Genomic DNA, 20,987 nt, shown 5'->3' with positions numbered 1-20,987 from the left:
GATTAGAGTTTTAAATTCTTGGAAGGAACTAGTTGAACTCGTTTGGACAGCCGTGTGACGTGTGTGACGTAGATGATTCAGATAAAATTAAAAAAATAATCTGTGAAAAGGTCGACCTAATGTTGTACTTAGCACATGAGAAACAGTCTGAAAGAATAAAATATATAATGCGGTATAGACTGGTGTTCTACTCATTGACATCAGATGTAGCAAGAAACCAGAGTTGTGATCTGGGTGATGTTATTGCGCTTACTTAATTTAAAACGTTTGATTAGATGGTCTGTCAGATTTGTAGCAGCACAGCGGTAGCTTTTGGATCAAGAAATTAGTCAAATAAAGCGATTATATTCGGGATATATGAAAGTGAAGCGATGGAACTTAATGACTTTGTTAAACAGTTTATATTGAACGCATAAAAGTTTTAGGCATCTATAATCAAGTGCCTTCGATTTAGATGATTTTCCACATAAGTATCTTTAACATTCATTCATTGTGTCGATAGACATCACAACCATTTTAGGAGTTAGTTTTGTTTTGCCAAATATCATAATATGATGAATCTAAAAGTTAAATGAAGGATTTGGGAGTGCTTGTGTTAACTATGACATTTATAAACTTAATAATATTATTTCGGAAATCGTGAAAACGTACCCTTGCGGTATAAAATAAAACTATTGTGTGCAGAAGTTTTCAAGCATTGGAGTTACTTATAATTAAGCTTACTGGTTTGTGGTTGGAAAGGCACTAAAATGAAATGCAATCGACTGATCAATATAAGGGACAGGTGTGCAGCAAATCAGCAAGATTAATTTAAAATGTCAGGAAACTGGCAGAAAGGCATGTCGCCTCAATGTACGCCTGTAATGTTCCTTAAAGTTATTTTGGGATAGTATAGATTAAATTCTAGACTGTAGATGAATTGAGAGAAAGTTGATTCTTCTCGAATACTAGTGGATCCTGTCGATTGTATCAATTTCTTGCAATGTACAATAACTTCTTCTATTTGGTGTCTGATGCGTCGTAGTCATTGGAACTTTAACTTATTGAATTAAAGTATTTATTTTTTCTTTTAGATTCGTTAGTTTTGCAAAGGAAGATGATGATTTTGATCAACAATCTGAATTTTGACATTGTACATATGGGTGAGAATCATTTGAAATCGAACATGACAACATAAAAATGGAATGCTATACAATATTCATAATGAAACGTGTAAAGATGGTAGTGCGCAAATTAATGCTGAAGAATATGAGGATAAAGTAACGACGTGCCTTCAATCAAAACCGAATGTTCCTGTAAAATGGGGATAAAAACTGAACACTGATGAACTGTATAATGAACCTTATTTAAGCTAAAATCCAATAACTCCAAATTCAGCGAAACCTTACACTCCTAAAAAGTTTAGAAAGACCGTTGCTTGGTTCGAAGAATGGCGGAATCCTTACAATGCAGGTTGTATACGAAACTTGTTTGACCAGAATTGAGAAAAAAAAGTGGCGGGCGAGTTCGCCTACAATAGCATTCCGCGCGCCGCCCCGCCCTCTACCTCCCCTCCCGCCAGTGCCGCGCCAGTCCGCGGCCCGGCGCGACCGCGTGCGATCACCTCCTAAAATGTGCTCGCAGACCTCTCACTATAAACAAAACAAAATCACTTACTATAAAACTGTATTTTCCTCGTAAAATGTGACTACACTGTACAACACCAGTCGACATTTTTTCATTTTAATTTTAACCCTATTTTTATATTTTTCACTCTTTTTATTTTACACTGACAGTGCATTTGCAATAAAAATATTGTGCCGGTTACTCAGTGCTGTGAAGAATTGTGTTGTGTGTAATTACGGTTGTCCTGTACCCGGTTGTTATCGATTGTTTCCCGACACTAGTGGCGAACAGCTGTTTTTGGGGATGCGGAAGTGATTCGTAAACCGCATCGTACGATTTTCATGCAATTGACAAAAGGCAATAACTTGTAATAATTTAAGTCTATCAGCTAGAGAGTGAAAGAACTATTCATAATTAAAAGAAGGAAAAATAATCTTCCGGAAATACATCATCCGTGACTTGAAATAAAAAAATAAATAACGGTGATTTGATAAAAGTCAGTGCTAGTGTATTCAAAAGAGAAATAAAAACTTGTATTAATAATTAAAAAAGAAAAACCAAGTGTAGCGCAAACGGCTAGTGTGCCAGTGTTTTCGTTAAAAATTCCGTGTAAAATTGTGTTTACTGAATTGGATTTGTCTCGAGGATTTGGATCAGAGGTTGTTAATAAGGTGAGCATAAGTTTTTGTTGTATTTTTGTTCGTTTTAGTGGTAAGATATTCGTTACAAGTTAGTATAGAGCGCGCGGAGAGCGTTCTATTGCCCGGTTCCGCTGTAGGCCTAACGTACAGCGCCGAAGACATTCGATGCGTTTTAAAAAAAAAATTCTAAAACATTCTATTTTCAAGTTTAAATACTTTTAATGAAAGGATTACCCGCCTGTGCCCTGTTTTGTCTAGGTGAAACTGAAAGTGAATGAAAGTTCTTGAGAAGTGTGAAAACTTGTTGTAAGTTTATCTACAATGCCGATTTCCGCTATAATTTTCATTAAAAAAGCTTAATTTTAGAAATATTTTTAGTGTAGATATAGTTTTAGTGAAATGCGTACCTATTTATTAATGAAATAGGTGTACCTACCTATTTAACAAAGCAACGAGAACCTACCTTTGATGAGTTTGTAGGTAAATAGCAATTATAACAAAGAAAAAAGAAACTCGTTAAAGAAAAAAAGTAAAACAATGATATTCTCAAAAAAATATTATTTTAACATATTAGCAACTAATTGCTGCAAGGTGGGGTTGCAAACTGCTTAGTTATCTATCTACCTATATTTTTTATTTTTTTATATTTACATAGATCCGTACCAATCTTTACAAAAAATCTTTTATTTTACTAAATAAAACGATACGTTATAAGTACCTACACGTTTAAAAAAAAAAAAAAAATTATGAGCGAAAATCGAAGGCGAGTGTCAAACCTGCAATGAAGTATGTCGTACGGCATCTTGCTGTGGGGTCATGCTGCAGATATGAACAGCATTTTTGTTCTGCAAAAGCGAGCCATTCGGGCGATTTACAAATTGGGACCCAAGATGTCACTTAGAAATAAATTTAAAGAAATTAATATTTTAACTTTGGCATCACAATATATCTTTGAAAACTTAATATATGTAAAAAAACATATAGGATTATTTGCAAAAAATAGCGATCGGCACATTGTTAATACCAGGAACAAAAATAAACTTGCTTTACAAGTCAGTCGATTACATAAGATTACTAAATCTTTTAAGGGGCAATGTATACGTTTTTACAATAAGATTCCCATTGACATTCAGAATTTGCCTTTCAACTGTTTTAAGACAGTAGTTAAACAAAAACTTTACAAAAAAGGTTATTATAAAGTTAGTGATTATTTAGAAGATATGAATGCATGGGATTAACTGTCTGAGAACTGATATTAGGCAGCTAAATTACTCAATTGTATACCAATATTTTATGTTTTATGTTTATTTTTATTTTTTTAAAGAACGTCTAGGGCCCTGTGCCGAGGTTTTTCTTGCAGCTTCTTTTCCCCGGCTATACAGGTTGTGAGAAGCTGCAGTAGTTTTAGGCGGATGAGACGTTCGTTATGTAAAATTGACGATTCAAAGTGTAACTATGTTACCTACTGAATAAAGATATTTTTGAATTTGAATTTGAATTTGTAGGTACCGACTGTTATTATGTTGCTACCAGTTGCTGGCCGTTTTAAAAAAAAACTATACTCAAGGTCCTGAAGGACTTTCGAAGAAAAAAATATTTAAATGTGAATATAAATCCGCTCAAAAAGTTGACGTATTTGAAAAGAAATAAGTAATTCAAATTTAAATATGACCATAGGTCTCAAAACAGCTAACAACACACATAACATCACTTAGGTAATCACACCACTGACAAAATCACCTAAAATGTCAAGCTGTTTATAAATGTTGGATATTCTATCGTGTGGGTTGTTAGGTGCATTACCAACCTCATCAACCCTGGTGTCAGGGTTACTATTGAGCCGCCAAAGGCCCCTGACATGACTCAATTCAATTCAAGTCTCAATTATTTATTGCATTCCATGTAGTACATAGGCATACCTAGGAACTAAAACATGGACCTTGTAGGGCACAGCAACGTTGAAAGGAAGAGAGGAAGTGTGTATTAAAATTAAAACTTATCATTTAAAAATTCGTCTACAATATAATAGCTCTTTTTAATTAGCATTGTTTTTAGATTTTTTATAAATAAAGTACTTTTAAGTTTCACCTCTTAAATACGTACTGATGTTGGCTGGAATATTGAAATAGAAAAGAATTCATCACACTTGAATACTATATTATATCACTTGAATACTCTTTAATCAACATCAGTCCGCTATCTTACTTACCTACATCATTTGATGAGAAGTCACAGATGACAAGAGTCTTCTAGAAGAATTTGAACATTTTAAACATGAACCCGAAGAAGGTTAATCTTTTTATAGATATTATTATACTTGTTTTATTTACAGGATTATAATTCAGGATCCCTATTGAGTAACCCCATGTTGTTATTCCCCATGCAAATATTCATAAAAGTACCTATTGATTTATGCATGAATATGATAAATTGCTAATTTATGTATGAGCACTTATAATTTGAACAAATTTACATTTTCACCTGTGTTCATAAGTTACATACATAGTGTACAAACAGCTATTGGTAGGTACATTGTTAGATTTGTAATATTATTAATCGGTTGATGTTTCTGTTTAGCAATGTTTGTTAAAATTTTTGTACATTTTAGGTCCAATGTTGTACCACTTTTAAATGTTCCTAATTTGTAAGTTTGTGTCATTAAGAACTGAGTTCTCAATGATCAGATAGCACTCATTCGTGGAATAAAGTCTTCCAAAATATTTTTTTTTCATAAAAAGCTATTTATTAAAAAAATGTTATTTAATTGATTGTGATTTTAATTGTGTCATGATGTTGTATTAACCAATTTGTTAGAGTAGTGTAACAAAGAATGCATTTAGCCGCTTATCTTTCCGGGTATACCATCACATATGTTCACCACACCACACAACATTCTACTAAGCATCATGTCTTCTCTAATATTTTTATGGTGAACGTAATACATACATCAAGAATTCTGGCCGTAAAATAATGTTAATTTGTAAAAAAGTTGGAGAAGCAATACACAATCAGGAAAGAAGGCAGCAGGCATTGTGTTTAAATGTAAGAAAGAAAGAATGATGCAAAGAAACAACATTTTGAAACGCAATAGTCAAATAATGAAATATAAAGTAACATTAAACAGAAGAAATGCAGAAATAAATATACACCAGCATATGCTACCTCAATATAACTTACAAAAGTGCTTTGTTCTTATAAAATTCAGGTTAAAAATAAAGAAAGCTACATAAAAAAGCACTTACTGTAAAATAATAAGGTACAAATAGCACTGCCCCTCGTAAAAGTTCCAAACATCCTTAGTATGAGGTTAGCCTACGGTTGAAATGACTTGGCGTTCCCAATACTTCAACTCTGTAATGTATTTTGTAAAATTGTAACACTCAATGTTTGTACCAATCCTAATTCTTAAGCTCAACGATTTGAGAAAAGTGTCATAAGTCATAAGTAGAATATTTAAACCAAGAGAAGTACAAAGTAATAAATATAGAAGAACATTTTATAGCAAAATTTAAATTAGGTAGACGAAACTACCGCAATACATGCTCAAACAGGAAGATGTAAGTTTGCAGTCATTACTTGCGTGTCTCATGCATTTAATTCAGGACTTGAATTACTTGGATATTGTATCGTATGGATTATGGAAAACCCCGGATTAATTTTGGTAAGGACACGAGAACGATGCTTATGACTATAATGATGATGACGTACAAAATAATAATAATGACAAAATAATCATTTTTGGATCCTCGACTTGCGAAAACAAAGACGTTGTTTAAAATGTATCTTATACCACTGATTCATTAAGTTACTCATTACTCGAAGTACAATGCGTTACAAGTAAAATTAAGACTTACTAGTCATAATAACTTAGTAAATACTGGAATCAAAAGAAAAATTTCTATCAGCGACAAACATCAAAACAAATGCATTTTCAACTCTATATGACAGCTAAACAAACAAGGTACAAGTTTAGAGAGATAGATTTTCAGAAATATTTAGAATAGAGATCTGGTGTAAAATATAATACAAATAAGATCTCAAAATCTACAGTTTAGCTGAACAACAAGACTTAAACATTGATCTGGTCAATACCTAAAAATAAGCACCTAATTCACCGGTCAAAGAAAAAGAAATCCCATATGTCCATTTGTCTGTTTAAGAGAATCACACGGTCTGTTGATACCCCTCGTAACCTGAAACCGTGGCTGATGAATGAGCTCCAATTGCTATAACACACGTGTGTAGTTCGGTGTAGATAGGTGAAATTCTACGTCAGGGATAATGTTGCAATTAATTAATATTGGATTTGCTTTATCAAAACAAGTTTGTTGCTTAAAAACATCATCAATGTTGATGTAGGGATTTGCCAATGGTTGGGCTTTGACCAACTTTTACACCAAAGACGGCTTGAAAATTATGTTAGCTTGGTAGTCAAAAAAAATATTTGATAAAGGTGAGACAAACGCCCCTCCCCAGTTGTTGTTGAGTAGAAGATTGTTTAATTAGTAACAAGTTATCAACTTTGCCAACATCCAGCAGCTTTAGACATTTCAAAAGTTTAATTACTTAATCAAAAAAAATTATCCTTCAAAATTGACTTACATAGTTAGCGCTTTTTGAACGTCAAAAACTAAATTACACATTATGTAACTGGCTGTAAAATCACTACCACATCGGAAGCTGTATCGCTGAGGAAAAGACGTGGTCAGAAGACCTCCACAGGGCCCTTCTCCTACTATTTCATGTCTGCTTGACGCGCATTTGAACAGAATTGTAGCGTTGACTGTATTGTTAAGATTCTTCCATCTAATTTCAGTCAGACATTCGGTTCTTTTGCAACATAAGTAAGTGGTTACAGGAAAACAGGCCATTTGGGCAGCATGGAAAACCGGCTCGTTACTTTGTAGTTATTTAGTACTTGTTCTACTTGAAACAAAGTATACTGATGCTTAGCACTGCCAAGTTTGGTGATCTGACATTGTGAGATGACATTTGAATGACCATCAGAGGATGTAGTATCTAATCTACTAGTACTCTGAGGTTTTTCATATTCATCACACGAAATCCTCTTCTTCTCTACTATCGTGTGGGTTGTGAGGTGAATTACCGACCTCATCAACCCTGGTGTCAGGGTTACTATTGAGCCGCCAAAGGCTCCTGGCATGACTCATGTAACGACTACGTGCTTTCATCAGTAAGTAGTAATCGGGACCAACGGCTTAACGTACCTGCCGAAGTACGGATTGTCTTACTTTGTGACAATCAGGTGAGCAGCCTGTAATGTCCTAACCAAACTAGGGATCACAAAGTGATTTTTGTGATATGTCCCCACCGGGATTCGAACCCGGGACCTCCGGATCGTGAGTCCTATGCCCAACCACTGGACCACGGAGGCCGTTATACACGCAGTCATTTGAAAAGAATAGGCAATTTCCCGTGAACTTTAAGTCTAAATACCAACCGATATGAATTGCTCAAGTGTTACGTATCCTTTGAAATAATAATATTATGACCCAGCGTTAGATAATGACTTGCAAAAACATCTCATTGTTTAGTTCTATTTTTTCATACAGCAATAACATTATTTGTAATTGTTTTTTTTTTTGTATAAAGCATTGCAGATATTGAGATTGTTTTTGAGACCGAAATTTTAAAAAAATAGCTGTCTAAATGGATTTGCACACAAATAACAACCGTAATCCCATCGCACTCGGACAAAACCATAAATCACCAGAAAAAGGTCACCAGGCTGCTGGTTGAGCGTTAGGCTCACGATCCAGAATTCCTGGGTTCGAATCCCGGTGTAGACATATCCCAAAAATCACTTTCTGAGCACTGGTTTGGATAGGACGAGCTCATCATCCGATTGCAAGATTATTGATCATCCGTGCTTCGGAAGACACGTTAAGTCGTTGGTCCCAGTTACTACTTACTGATGTAAGCTTTTACCTAGTCGTTACATGAGTCATGTCAGAGGCCTTTGGCGGCTTAATAATGACCCTTACACTAGGGTTCCCAAGTAGCAACCGATTGTCTTAAAAGAGAATTGTAGATATCTTGAAGGCAAGTAGACTAAATCAAGCCCTTGTCTTGGATAAGTCTTATATGTCTCCAAGATATCCCTCAAGATGTCTTGAAGATACAGTTTAGTAAAAGTGGGCACATACTTTAACTCTTATACAAGAGAGACTTAAGACAACGTTAAGTCAGACTTAAACCCTACTTTAGACAATGTTCTTGCGTATTCTAAACTTAGAATTCTTGTAGTATCACTTAATACCAAAAATGTATACTTGAAGATATCTACAATACTTAGTTAAGACTATAGGATTGAATTGCACTGAGTCAATTGTAACTTAACGAAGTAAAACTTCAGGTCATACTAAAACGATTTTTACTTCACGCGTCTTTATTTTAGAATATAATGGCGAACATTTACATTAACACAAGAAATGAAGTCTGTAAGAAAATGGCGTCTAAAATATTTGTTAAGTTGTTTTAACAAAAGGTTATTCTGCCGTTTCACATACAGGAAATTATAAACGCATGATTGTTTCTCGTGTAAAATCGATAGAAAGTGTTAAAAAACAGAAGGGCCTTTAATATACCAGAAAAATAATAATAAAATTTGGATTGATTATTCAGCAAATAAAAAAAATGGTGACATATAGTATAGAGAAATTCATTTTGTATTAATATGTGACAGCTGAACGCAGTAGGTAATTGTTACTACAACAGAGATATATATTAATTTACTTCAGTTTTTGACGATAATATTGTCAAAAAAATATTACATGTTTTCTTCCTGTAAGTGCAAAATGGCGTTAAGTAATATTTTTCTAAATGAAGTAAGACTTTAGAAACAATTGATTTCGTAAGAATCAGTTTAGAAAAGTAAAGTCAAGTTGCACTTCATCAAGTACTAGTTAAGATAAATTTTACTTCAATTGTCTAGGAGTATACCAACTTAAGACAAAAAGTATTTAGTGAATTCCTACTTAAAACTCTTATGTCTAAAGTGATCCTCTATTTTGATTTAGTAAAGTAATGTCGTAAAATCATGTTTGTTTATTTTGTGCCAGAATCATCTATGTAACAAGTAACAATTAAAATCGAACAAGCTTTTAAAACCTATGGAAAGTATGTTTGTTTGAGAGGTAAGTTTTTCGACTCGTGGAAGATAAAAAATATTGTTATGCTGAGTTCTTACTTGGATAGGAATGTGATTTACTTAATTATTTAATATTTATCGCAATTGGAACTAACAAACATAAACTCAATTTGCTAATGAGTCTCCGCGCATACATTCTCATAGGTTCCTACATGGTTCGCTGACGCAAAGTAGGTACGATCACCGCGCTTCTAATTGCCAACGGAAACAATGTGATTATTGTAAAAATTTACGAGTATCCGTTGAATATTGTATATACGAAGAACCCTTGCAATTTGATTAACGTCGTGTGTGTGCGCGGTAGTTTCTAAGCCCACCAAAAACATTATTGTTAAAAAAGGCGGCCCAATTCCCGATGACTTTATCAAGCTAAAAAAATAAAGGAATCGAATCTAATGCCCACTTTAAATGCATTTAACCATACACAAAACTTAAAATAGATATGTTTTGTTTATGATTGTGAATAAAGCTTAGTTAAAAATAGGTATATTTTTAAAATTATTAAAAGAAAGAATGAAAGAAGAAAGAAAAGTATCTAGACACGCGGTAGCGTATCAAGCCAAGTTCAAGAAATAGAACTGGCGAGCCGCACCGTGTGTAATATTTACACGAACCATTTGCAGCCACTTTTGACCCCCTCATAAATCAAAAACTATTTTACATAAACGTATCAAATCGTATCGTATCGTATCGTAAATTTGGCTCATATATTGAGACTTGTGAGATACATATAAGTGTTCTAAATTTCATAAGCTTATCTCAAACGGTTATTTAGATATTAATGTACAAAAATCCTCATTTTTATCATTGACTGACTGACTGACTGACCTATAAATCAAAACTCTAACTCTAGTTCCAGATGATCCTAGAGAGTTAAAATTTGGTATTTGGTAAGATAGGTAATTAGATGAATATAAAGGAAAAAATAATAAACTGGCATAAATAATTAGATTCTATTATGAACGCTTAACATAAATACCTAATTAGTGCCTGTACCTAACTATAGATGCAAGAATCAGTAAGTAATCAAAACTCATGACAGCCGGTCTTTTTGTGGTAGGTATGTGGATTAACTTAACATAACATACAATCACGCCTATATCGGGGTAGGCAGAGCACTAAGTGATCATAAAACCACTTGATGCCATATTCGACAAGTACTTTAAGGGTAGGTAAGCAAGTTGGAACATGTGTTTAGCGGTGATAGGTTGTCAGCTTTTCGCCCACGATACAACACAACTCACATCCATTTTACTGGCATATTATTTTTTTTAACTTAACGTGAATCTTAAACGAGTTTAATAGGTATTCAAATGTATTATATCTATAAAGTCGACTTTTAGTTTTGAATTTGTCCTTTTAAAAGGACCCACGCGTTACGAGGATATGTACTTACCTACAATAAGACAGACCTTAGGCTACAATATATTTATGTTATAAGAAGATATGATATGTTATACTGTTACTTATAAATAAATTTCAGGACTGACCATTGAACTTGGCACCCATTTAGATCTCACTTCTTTTGTCGTTGAAGTCAACAACCAAAGCATTGCATAATATTGAACTTGGCTCTCATTTCACATTTATGTTTTTGATTGGATTTATTTATTATTAGACTAATAGGTAAGTACCTAATTTTATATTTGAACTTAGCAGGTTTTAATATAAAACTCGATTTTTCATGGTGTAGTGTTGCCGTGCGCTTAGATTAGGTTAGACTAGCTTAGTCATTTTTGAGAAGATTTGTGCGAGACGTAGGTACCTGGGCCGCCACACGCTGGATCGGATTTGAAAAACAGGAACTTACGATTTTTTTGCCAAAATTAAATGATTGTGTTATACCAATCGATATAAAAAAATGATGGCAATAAAGAAGATATCGCATCGCTAACAAAAACAGTGGGATGTGCATTATCACAGGTTAATTTTCTGTAAGTATTTAATATTCTGCCTTCGAAAATCACCAGATCATTTTATTATTTGGACTTCATCCATCTTTCTGCTTGCTTCTATTTCGATTTTATCGTCCATTGAATCTTAAACGAGTTTAATAGGTATTCAAATGTATTATATCTATAAAGTCGACTTTTAGTTTTGAATTTGTCCTTTTAAAAGGACCCACGCGTTACGAGGATATGTACTTACCTACAATAAGACAGACCTTAGGCTACAATATATTTATGTTATTAGAAGATATGATATGTTTTACTGTTACTTATAAATAAATTTCAGGACTGACCATTGAACTTGGCACCCATTTAGATCTCACTTCTTTTGTCGTTGAAGTCAACAACCAAAGCATTGCATAATATTGAACTTGGCTCTCATTTCACATTTATGTTTTTGATTGGATTTATTTATTATTAGACTAATAGGTAAGTACCTAATTTTATATTTGAACTTAGCAGGTTTTAATATAAAACTCGATTTTTCATGGTGTAGTGTTGCCGTGCGCTTAGATTAGGTTAGACTAGCTTAGTCATTTTTGAGAAGATTTGTGCGAGACGTAGGTACCTGGGCCGCCACACGCTGGATCGGATTTGAAAAACAGGAACTTACGATTTTTTTGCCAAAATTAAATGATTGTGTTATACCAATCGATATAAAAAAATGATGGCAATAAAAAAGATATCGCATCGCTAACAAAAACAGTGGGATGTGCATTATCACAGGTTAATTTTCTGTAAGTATTTAATATTCTGCCTTCGAAAATCACCAGATCATTTTATTATTTGGACTTCATCCATCTTTCTGCTTGCTTCTATTTCGATTTTATCGTCCATTGAATAGACTTTTCTTATGTTTTACTTATTGTAGTCAAAAACGAATAAAACAGTCTTGTATAGGAGCAACAAATAATAAAAATTGCCTTAAGTATATCTAGGCAATCAATTTTTACTTTACAAGACTAAACTGATACTTCACTAAATCAATTTAGTGTTAAGTGAGCCTTCAAATAATCTGAGTAAAGTAAAAGAATACTTGTAGATTTAACAGTAGGCTGAGATAAGACTAAATAGTTTTGTGAATACTTAACTTGGTTTTGTGTATTCTAAATTATCTAAAGTAGGATTTGTTGAAAACTATATAGAATTAAAGAAGGAAATGAATTTATGAAGTCCTAATAAGTCCTATTTGATTTGGATAAATCTCACTTTAGCTAAAGTTTAGACATATATGACTTAATCACAATTCTTGATTGCTACTTGGGTTGCTGAGGCTGGTAGTAGTGGTAGTTCACCTCATAACCCACACGATAGGCGAAGTCCAGTAAAAGTCTTCAAATGCATAAACGATAGGTTATCAAATGATCAACCATGAACAGGACTGATTGGACATCCAAATATTAAAAAAATAGGTAAGTACATCATTATTTATGTATATAGGGCTCTGATTGAGCAGGTTCTCTACTAGGATCCTCAATTGCGGCATCATTATGTAATTTGAGGGCGCATTCACCAACTTACGCGATGCATTAACTTCGAAACTGGAAATTGTTAAAATGCCATTACGAAGCGTAAAATTACGACTGCTTGTTCTACCAATATTGACGGCGTACTGATAATCATTACCGTCGATCCATCTTTCGAGCCGCCATGCACAATATTCTCATTTATTATTACACTGAGCGAATGCAATCGCTTCGGGCAAGCGGTGGCCTCTAACCGCTTACCATGACACCACGGACCCGCTCACATTCACGAGTCATCGCTACGACAAGGACGGTAGATACTGCAAGGCCTAACGCCAGAACAAGCCAGCACGACCCCATGCGATCCCAAAACGACAGCTCCCGACCGATCCCGAGCGCAGTACCCTCCCTCCGTTCCTGCCAAGTGAAATGCACAAAATCCATTCGGGTTTATCTCGTTAAAACTCGCTGACGTTCCAAATTCGACCTTAACACCCGTTGTTATTGGCGATGTTGCTATTTTCCCTTTTTGATGAGAGAATTTTATTCTCCGCGCGACGTGTGTTCAGAAAAACTTTGGAAAGGATTTTATGCCTTTTCTACAGCATTTTGAAGTTTACAATCGATTGGTATGGGTGTAAATGAGGGTAGGACGTGATGCGTCGGGTCAAATTGGACTCCAAAATATGGTGTGTAAGGTTGGAGTTGAGTTAGGTTGGGTTCGATGAGATTTTTTATGGTGGTCGCCGGGCAATCAGCTGTTTGGGCACGCGCTCGCGGCCCCCTGGGTGCGGATGATGTCAGCCGGCTCTGCGACATGTGAGCGCCAGAAATTTCTATTAACGTTGACTAGAGGGAATATTCTTTAGGCTTCCAGAGAAGTGATTTGAGACGTTACGCGATTACGGGATAAGGGAGATTTTTATGTCGCATTTGATAAATACGAGACTTGTTTTGACTGGTTTGTTGTTTTGCGTTCGGAGATAAAGAGCTGTGAGTACCTAAACTATCGTTTAAAAGAAGCAAGTCATCCGCTCATGCCAACCAAGCGTAATATTGGACATTTCATTCTTTCTTTGAAGGTTCTAGGTGCAAAAGGGAAGATGACTAACCGATTCTTAGTCATACTAGTGCTATTGCGCAGTATCATTAATTTAGTAACCGCATCTTTATGTGCCTTGAACATGGAGTAAAACGGTGAACTGGGGGGTTAAAGAGGCCAAATCGAAGTAGTTCCTCTGAAAAGCAATATTGCTATTTGACATTTGTTAATATCGTGAACTTATTTTGTCGCTTTTTAGATGAATTGCTTCGTTGTGGTCCCCAGGTTTTTTTAGGTAGGTACTTATCGAAAATAATCACTCTATTGATTTACACTGATAAATATTCACCCACACACACGCCCATGCTTGCTATGTAAATAGGTATGTTACAAGAAACTGATATACCTTGGTACCTAAATCAGTCTGCAAATCTATCATAATATCTTCAAAGAAACCCTGCCTGTGATTAAATAATACTTTAAGGAATATAAATAATAACGACCTTCGTGGTCCAGTGGCTGAGCGTTGGGCTCACTATCCGCAGGTCCTGGGTTCGATTCCCGGTGGGGACATATCACAAAAATTACTTTGTGGTCCCTAGTTTGGGTTAGGACCCAAAATCACCTAATTCTCCGAAAGTAAGATGATCCGTGCCTCGGAAGGCACGTTAAGCCATTGGTCCTGGTTACTATTTACTGATGTAAGTACCTAAGTAGTCGTTACATGAGCCATGTCAGGGGCCTTTGGCGGCTGAATACTTACCCTGACACCAGGGTTGATGAGGTTGGTACTCCACCTCACAACCCACATGATAGAAGAATAGGAATATAAATGTAGACGCCGCCCATATCCACCCACTAGACACAAAACTGCGCTCTTTCTAAAGCCCAGTAAATCCATTTTCTCATAAAATTCCAAAATAAATTGACTTTAATAGGTACCTTTTAAATTCAAAACTTTGTATTTTTTACAATGAATTGATATAACTTAAACTCTACATTTCATCTGGACGTCTATGACTATCTAAGTATCGTATAAATAGTATAAATCCCGTCTTCTATTTCTTTCTGAAGCACTAATCCTAATTAATTTCACCTCACAAAGAATTCCGGTGGAAACATCACAGGACGAGCTTATGGCAATCCCATTTGAATATAAATAAAATGGACTCAGTCGTGGAATAGGCAAAGCACGACCTACACGTAACAGGTAAGGGTTCCAACGATTTTAAAGAAAAATGTAAATTGATCACGATTTGAATGTGCAGAACTGCAGACTTTAACAAATTGTATAAAAAGTGGCTCCACATTTGTGTTCGGATTATTTCTGGCTCTACCCACCCTATTAGGGATTACGGTGTGTGTTAAATACATAAGTATTCAAAATCAAACCAAATATACTATATTGCACAGAACTGAATTTCAACAATCGGACATACCACACGAATACAGTACAATTTGGGCGGCCTTATTGCTCTTGAGCAATTTCTTCCAGGCAACCATCAAAAGGAAACAAACATTGCAGGAAAAGAAACTGGAAATTGGTTTCCTTAACGTCAACAAATGTTCATTATTTCAATCATTAACTATTTTTTTTTAAAAAAAGAGAAAACAACGCTAATGAGATTAATTTTGATAAAATTCACGTAACGGAATTAAAAAGAAAATAAGTACATGCTGTTGCTATGGTATCTTCTAAGCTCTTCAGTGGAGCAGATAAGCTTTGTGAGGCCATAAAAAGTGTACCTCGCCGACATAATCTAGACGAATTTAATTAAAATTTATTTCGCTCCGTAGTATCCCACGGATCCCTAAAACAGGAAAAAAACTGGCCTGAGATGCGATCTATCGATAACACGGTCGTTGGGGCGATTTAATAATAAATTATGCATAACTAGCGGCCAGTTTTGAATGTTTATTTGTGTACCGCATAATAATATACATTAACGTAAATGCTTATACTTGGTAGTGTGAATTTCAAGTAAAATATACGAACGGAGCAGGTGTGAAGATGAAAATGTCGGCCGACGAATGTAGAACTCATAAATGTCGACGCAAACGAGCCTTTGGCCCCAACCACCGGAGACCAGCGACAATTTGACACGCAGTTTCATAGATTTTGTTGGAACTCGCCAAACTTGCAGCAGTGCCGCGACTCGCCAGTTGTGGTCGTTGTGGGTCACAGACGCCGATATCCGCCACATTTATACATTACTTGGAGCTCGGTGGCGCAGCGGTAAACGCGCTCGGTCTGCGATTGTTGAAGTTAAGTAACTTTCGCAAAGGCCGGTCATAGGATGGGTGACCACAAAAAAAAAGTTTTCATCTCGAGCTCCTTCGTGCTTCGGAAGGCACGTTAAGCCGTTGGTCTCGGCTGCATTAGCAGTCGTTAATAACCACCAATCCGCACTGGGCCCGCGTGGTGGTTTAAGGCCCGTTCTCCCTATCCATCCATAGGGAAGGCCCGGGCCCCAGCAGTGGGGACGTTAATGGGCTGATGATGATACCTTATTTTTACTTATTAGCATCTAACTGTAATCCTGTGGTTCGAACCCTGGTACTGGACTTGCACCAAAGTGCAGTGCAGTTTTACCTAACGACCACCACCACCTTATGATCATTTAGACAAACATCCGTCTTGCTTTTTTTGTAATTGATTAGTGGAAATTTGATATGGTAGGGTATAAAGTATTTTATCTATCTATCTATGGTGTTATTGTCTTTTTTTGTGTATGTATAACCCTTTTATAATAAACTATTTCTTTTCTTCTATTCTATTCAGTTTTCATTGACACGGTGGGCGGTCTTCGGCGTACTTAATCTTGCGCTGGATGTACCTCTGACTACCCCAATTGGAATGTAGTCGTGAGCTTATGTTATGTTTGTTTGTTATTTATCCATTACCTAAAGGAGTAGTTTTTGGAGTAAGTCAACCTGCGGAGTTAAGAAATAAGAACCACATTTAATTTTAAAAACTGTGCTGGGTTTATTTTCGCGTCGTGGCTCAGCCGCCACTCATGCGTCTATTTAGCCAGCTCAGCCCAGCGAAGCTTGAAGTTAAAGGACGATCGAAACGTTAATCTCCGGCTGAGACCCTGCTACAGGATCTTAATTCAAGTCTACTTTTAATAGTTTGCTAAGAAATATCACTACCAATCGTCCAATTTGCGAAGACCTGCGCTCTAACCCGAAGGAGAACATCCAACGGCTCTTGCTAAAATGGCTGTTGAATATAGTATATCGGACCATCCCTAATCCATAGGAAGCGATCCATCAGGGCCTTATCTCACAGGAAACACGGGTTAGGTTAGGTACGTGTAGTTTTTTTGGGACAGGAATAAACTGTACATAGTGAGAAAAAAGTGTGAAGAAGATGTTATCAGACTGAAGTGGTTTCCGATTGCAAGATTATTTGCATTGGCGATGCATTTTAAATAGTTGCCAGGTTTTGAGACAACGCTGCTTTATGCATAAGTGATGAAACTTGAGAAGAGTCAACCATATTTTAAATGTATTCAATCGTAAATCTTCGGAGGATGGTTCTTAGTGTATAATAAATTGTGTACCTTTGTACCACGAAGGCAGGATGTTTCAAGACAACACGAAACTCCGGAACTCTCAGGATCAAATAATATTGCTGTTTTCAACTTTTCAGGTGTGAATTACAGTTAGCCCAGGGGGATAAAAGGCGACATTGAAGCCAATTCATCTAACATTTAAGACATTTGTTGATACGCATTTCTATACGCCGAAATGTCGAACTAGAATATTGGTATTGGATGAATTGATTCAATGTAACAAATACAAATGTACTTTATTGCACACAACATACAAAACAAGTTTTACACACATTTTTGTGATCTTTTTTAATCCCCCAGTACTTTTCTTTACATTCTGTTTCATCATCACCAGCCCATTAACGTCCCCACTGCTGGGGCACGGGCCTTCCCTATGGATGGATAGGGAGATCGGGCCTTAAACCACCACGCGGGCCCAGTGCGGATTGGTGGTTATTAACGACTGCTTATGCAGCCGGGACCAACGGCTTAACGTGCCTTCCGAAGTACGAAGGAGCTCGAGATGAAAACTTTTTTTTTTGTGGTCACCCATCCTATGACCGGCCTTTGCGAAAGTTGCTTAACTTCAACAATCGCAAACCGAGCGTGTTTACCGCTGCGCCACCGAGCTCCTCATTCTGTTTGATATTCCTATATTAAATTTAAAAATGCAATACGCCAAAACTCTGGATCAGGCGGTGTCTAAATAAGTTTAGTGTCCCTGCGCGGGCTATAAACCGTCGAGCAGTAAAAACGGCCATTTCATCGTCTCAGTTCGCCGCCATCACTGCATGCCAAATTACTTACACGGACCTAATACGGCTCTACACAGAACACAAAGTCGTAAATATTCACAAATTGCCCGTCGATAGATTAGAAAGTGAAAACTTTCAGAAAACCTGTGGAAATTAAACGCAAGTCGACGCAAATTGCACTAACGACGAGTAATTAGCTAGTGGAGAGAAAAATGCGAGTGTGTCGGTCTCCACACTAAACGACGCTGAGTTGAGACAATAAGAATTCTTATCCAGAGGTAGATTTTTTAAGTTTTTGATGGGTAAAGGTTTCCGCAGCGTATAATTAAATAGTTCTTTTCTATTTGGACAATACACTTTTTAAGGATTTTTGTTTCTATATCATTCGAGTGTAAATAAAGGATAACTCATTATCATCATCAGCCCATTAACGTCCCCACTGCTGGGGCACGGGCCTTTCCTATGGATGAATAGGGAGATCGGGCCTTAAACCACCACGCGGGCCCAGTACGGATTGGTGGTTATTAATGACTGCTAATGCAGCCGAGACCAACGGCTTAACGTGCCTTCCGAAGCACGGAGGAGCGCGAGATGAAACCTTTTTTTTGTGGTCACCCATCCTATGGCCGGCCTTTGCGAAAGTTGCTTAACTTCAACAATCGCAGACTGAGCGCGTTTACCGCTGCGCCACCGAGCTCCTCTATATTCCTCCTCGATAACTCAGGAGGAGAAATTTAAATCGAAATAATCTGACTCGGACGCGACTTGAACTCGCAGCTCTTGTCAAGCTGGGACGAGCGTGTTAATCATTGCACCACCTGGGGCCTGTTTAATAAAACTTACAATTGTAAATTACAATGACAATTTGATGTACATTGCGGAGTGTGTGATCACGAATATTTTGCAGTTTCATATTAGTTACGCAATGAACATCAAATTGTCGTTGTAATTTACAATTGTAAGTTTTATTAAACAGGCCCCTGGTACTCATCCTGTCCGTGCGAATTTTCGATCTATATCGTCAATATACGCTCTGGCTTGCCAAGAGCTGCGGGTTCAAGTCCTGAGTCAGATGTTTTCGATTTAATTTTCTCTTCGTGACATACACATTTATTTTACACTCATTAAAAAGTTATTCAATTTAAATTTTAACATTTGGATAAAGTTTCGATGAGGCCAAGAAAATTCACTGCTTTTTTTACAAAAAGGCAGCATTGATAATCCTTCATCAGCAAGAGCATGGTGTAACGAAATTTATCAAGATTAAAATTTGGTATCAACCTAAAAACCGCTTAAATATTTACCAAAAATACTATCCGATGTTTTTTCAGACTAAGCTAAACAAACAGCGATAAAATAAAGCGTGCTTCATATCAGGAACCCCCTATGGCCTTGCTATTGACACTCGACGATAAACTTTGCCGCATTCATATCACTCGGCTTCCTAATGTATGGGTGTCGATAAAACTACCTCGTTTTGAGAATTTTGATCCATTGAAGTTATATCTATTACATTATTGCCATATGCACATTTGGTAGGAAATCGTGTGTCACCTTAGATCACGTCTTTGCTTACTACTGCGGCAGGCAGAAAACTCGAATGTTTTTCTCGTCTTTCCGTCTTAAGATAAATGTGACGACTGCATGTAATATCAGCGCCAGCTCTGTCGGTTTCTACGACATGTCTGGTACGATTAGCTGTCTGTTACATTCTAAGCCTTCCTAGATTGAGACGGCGCGTGAAGGTAAATCGTACCCACGAGTAAGTGAGCGTTGGACTCAAGATCCGGGTTCGAACCCCGGTGGGTAGCACACAAATCACTTTGTGATCCCTAGTTTGGTTAGGACAGTACAGGCTGATCACCTGATTGTCCGAAAGTAAGATGATCCGCGCTTCGGAAGGCACGTTAAGCCATTGGTCCCGGTTACTATTTACTGATGTAAGTGAGTATACGTTATATGAGCCATGACAGGAGCCTTTGGCGGCTCAATCGTGATCCTGACACCAGGATTGATGAGGCTGGTTACTTACTTACACTGTAGTGTCACGGGTTCCAATCCCTGCTTGGAGTCTAAATCACTGAATTCGACTTTATGAGTTTGAATTCTGTTTGGATCATAGATAATTGATATCCAATGGTTTCCAGGATTTGTGCCCGGTTAATGGAAATAGGTTCGCCCTCTAACGCGGGATTTAAACATAGCTGACGAAGAGTGGGTTAATATACACCTCTGACCCTTCCATGACCATTTGGAGGTACAAGATTGATGCTGTTTTTTATTGTAATCTGTCTCTCTCTCTCTCTTTGCCTATAATTGTCGTATGTTTGACTGAAAAGTCGTAATTTGTTATTTACTTGAGTTTCGTGTACTCTGCAAGACAAACAAGTAAGGATTACAGCGAATAGCAAAAGGCAAGTCGATCAATCATTCAAGGAAAATTATAAGCAGCATAACAAAGACCAAGAGTTCTTGAATGCTTCTTCAATCCCCCACGAAGCTTATGGCGCGCTCGTTAGAAGCACTACAGAAGAACAATAGGGAACATGAACCCAGGTACCATGAGTCATCACCTTTAACAAATGGCCAGTGAACTAATGGCATAAATACTTCGATGGCTGGAAAAAAACAACCTTATTCCGTAAAGGCAGTCACGGTTAGTGCCCAGTTTGTTCCTAGCCCAGAACCCAGTATCGACGATAAAACATCTAGACTCCTAATAACAGACGAACGGGTTATGTCAACACGTCTGACTAATAGTTCAGATATAAGATGCCGTTAGTTTCCACCCAACTACGTTC

The 20,987-nt window shown here is 36.6% G+C and overlaps 1 protein-coding gene across 3 annotated transcripts in view; it reads left to right on the top strand.

The window, feature by feature from the left end:
* The first annotated feature begins 1,577 nt into the window (after positions 1-1,577).
* The window catches only part of LOC126369198 (uncharacterized), a 456,612-nt gene continuing 437,202 nt past the window's right edge, over positions 1,578-20,987 (top strand). For all 3 annotated transcript variants that reach the window (XR_007566668.1, XM_050013496.1, XM_050013495.1), the window contains exon 1: positions 1,578-2,276. The gene's annotated coding sequence lies outside the window, so the exon portion shown is untranslated. The remainder of the gene's footprint in view (positions 2,277-20,987) is intronic.

This window comes from Pectinophora gossypiella, chromosome 8 (genome assembly GCF_024362695.1).
Source record: "Pectinophora gossypiella chromosome 8, ilPecGoss1.1, whole genome shotgun sequence".
NCBI lineage: Eukaryota > Metazoa > Arthropoda > Insecta > Lepidoptera > Gelechiidae > Pectinophora > Pectinophora gossypiella.
The sequence above is the reverse complement of the archived record's forward strand: the minus strand, read 5'-3'. Positions and strand labels throughout refer to the sequence as shown.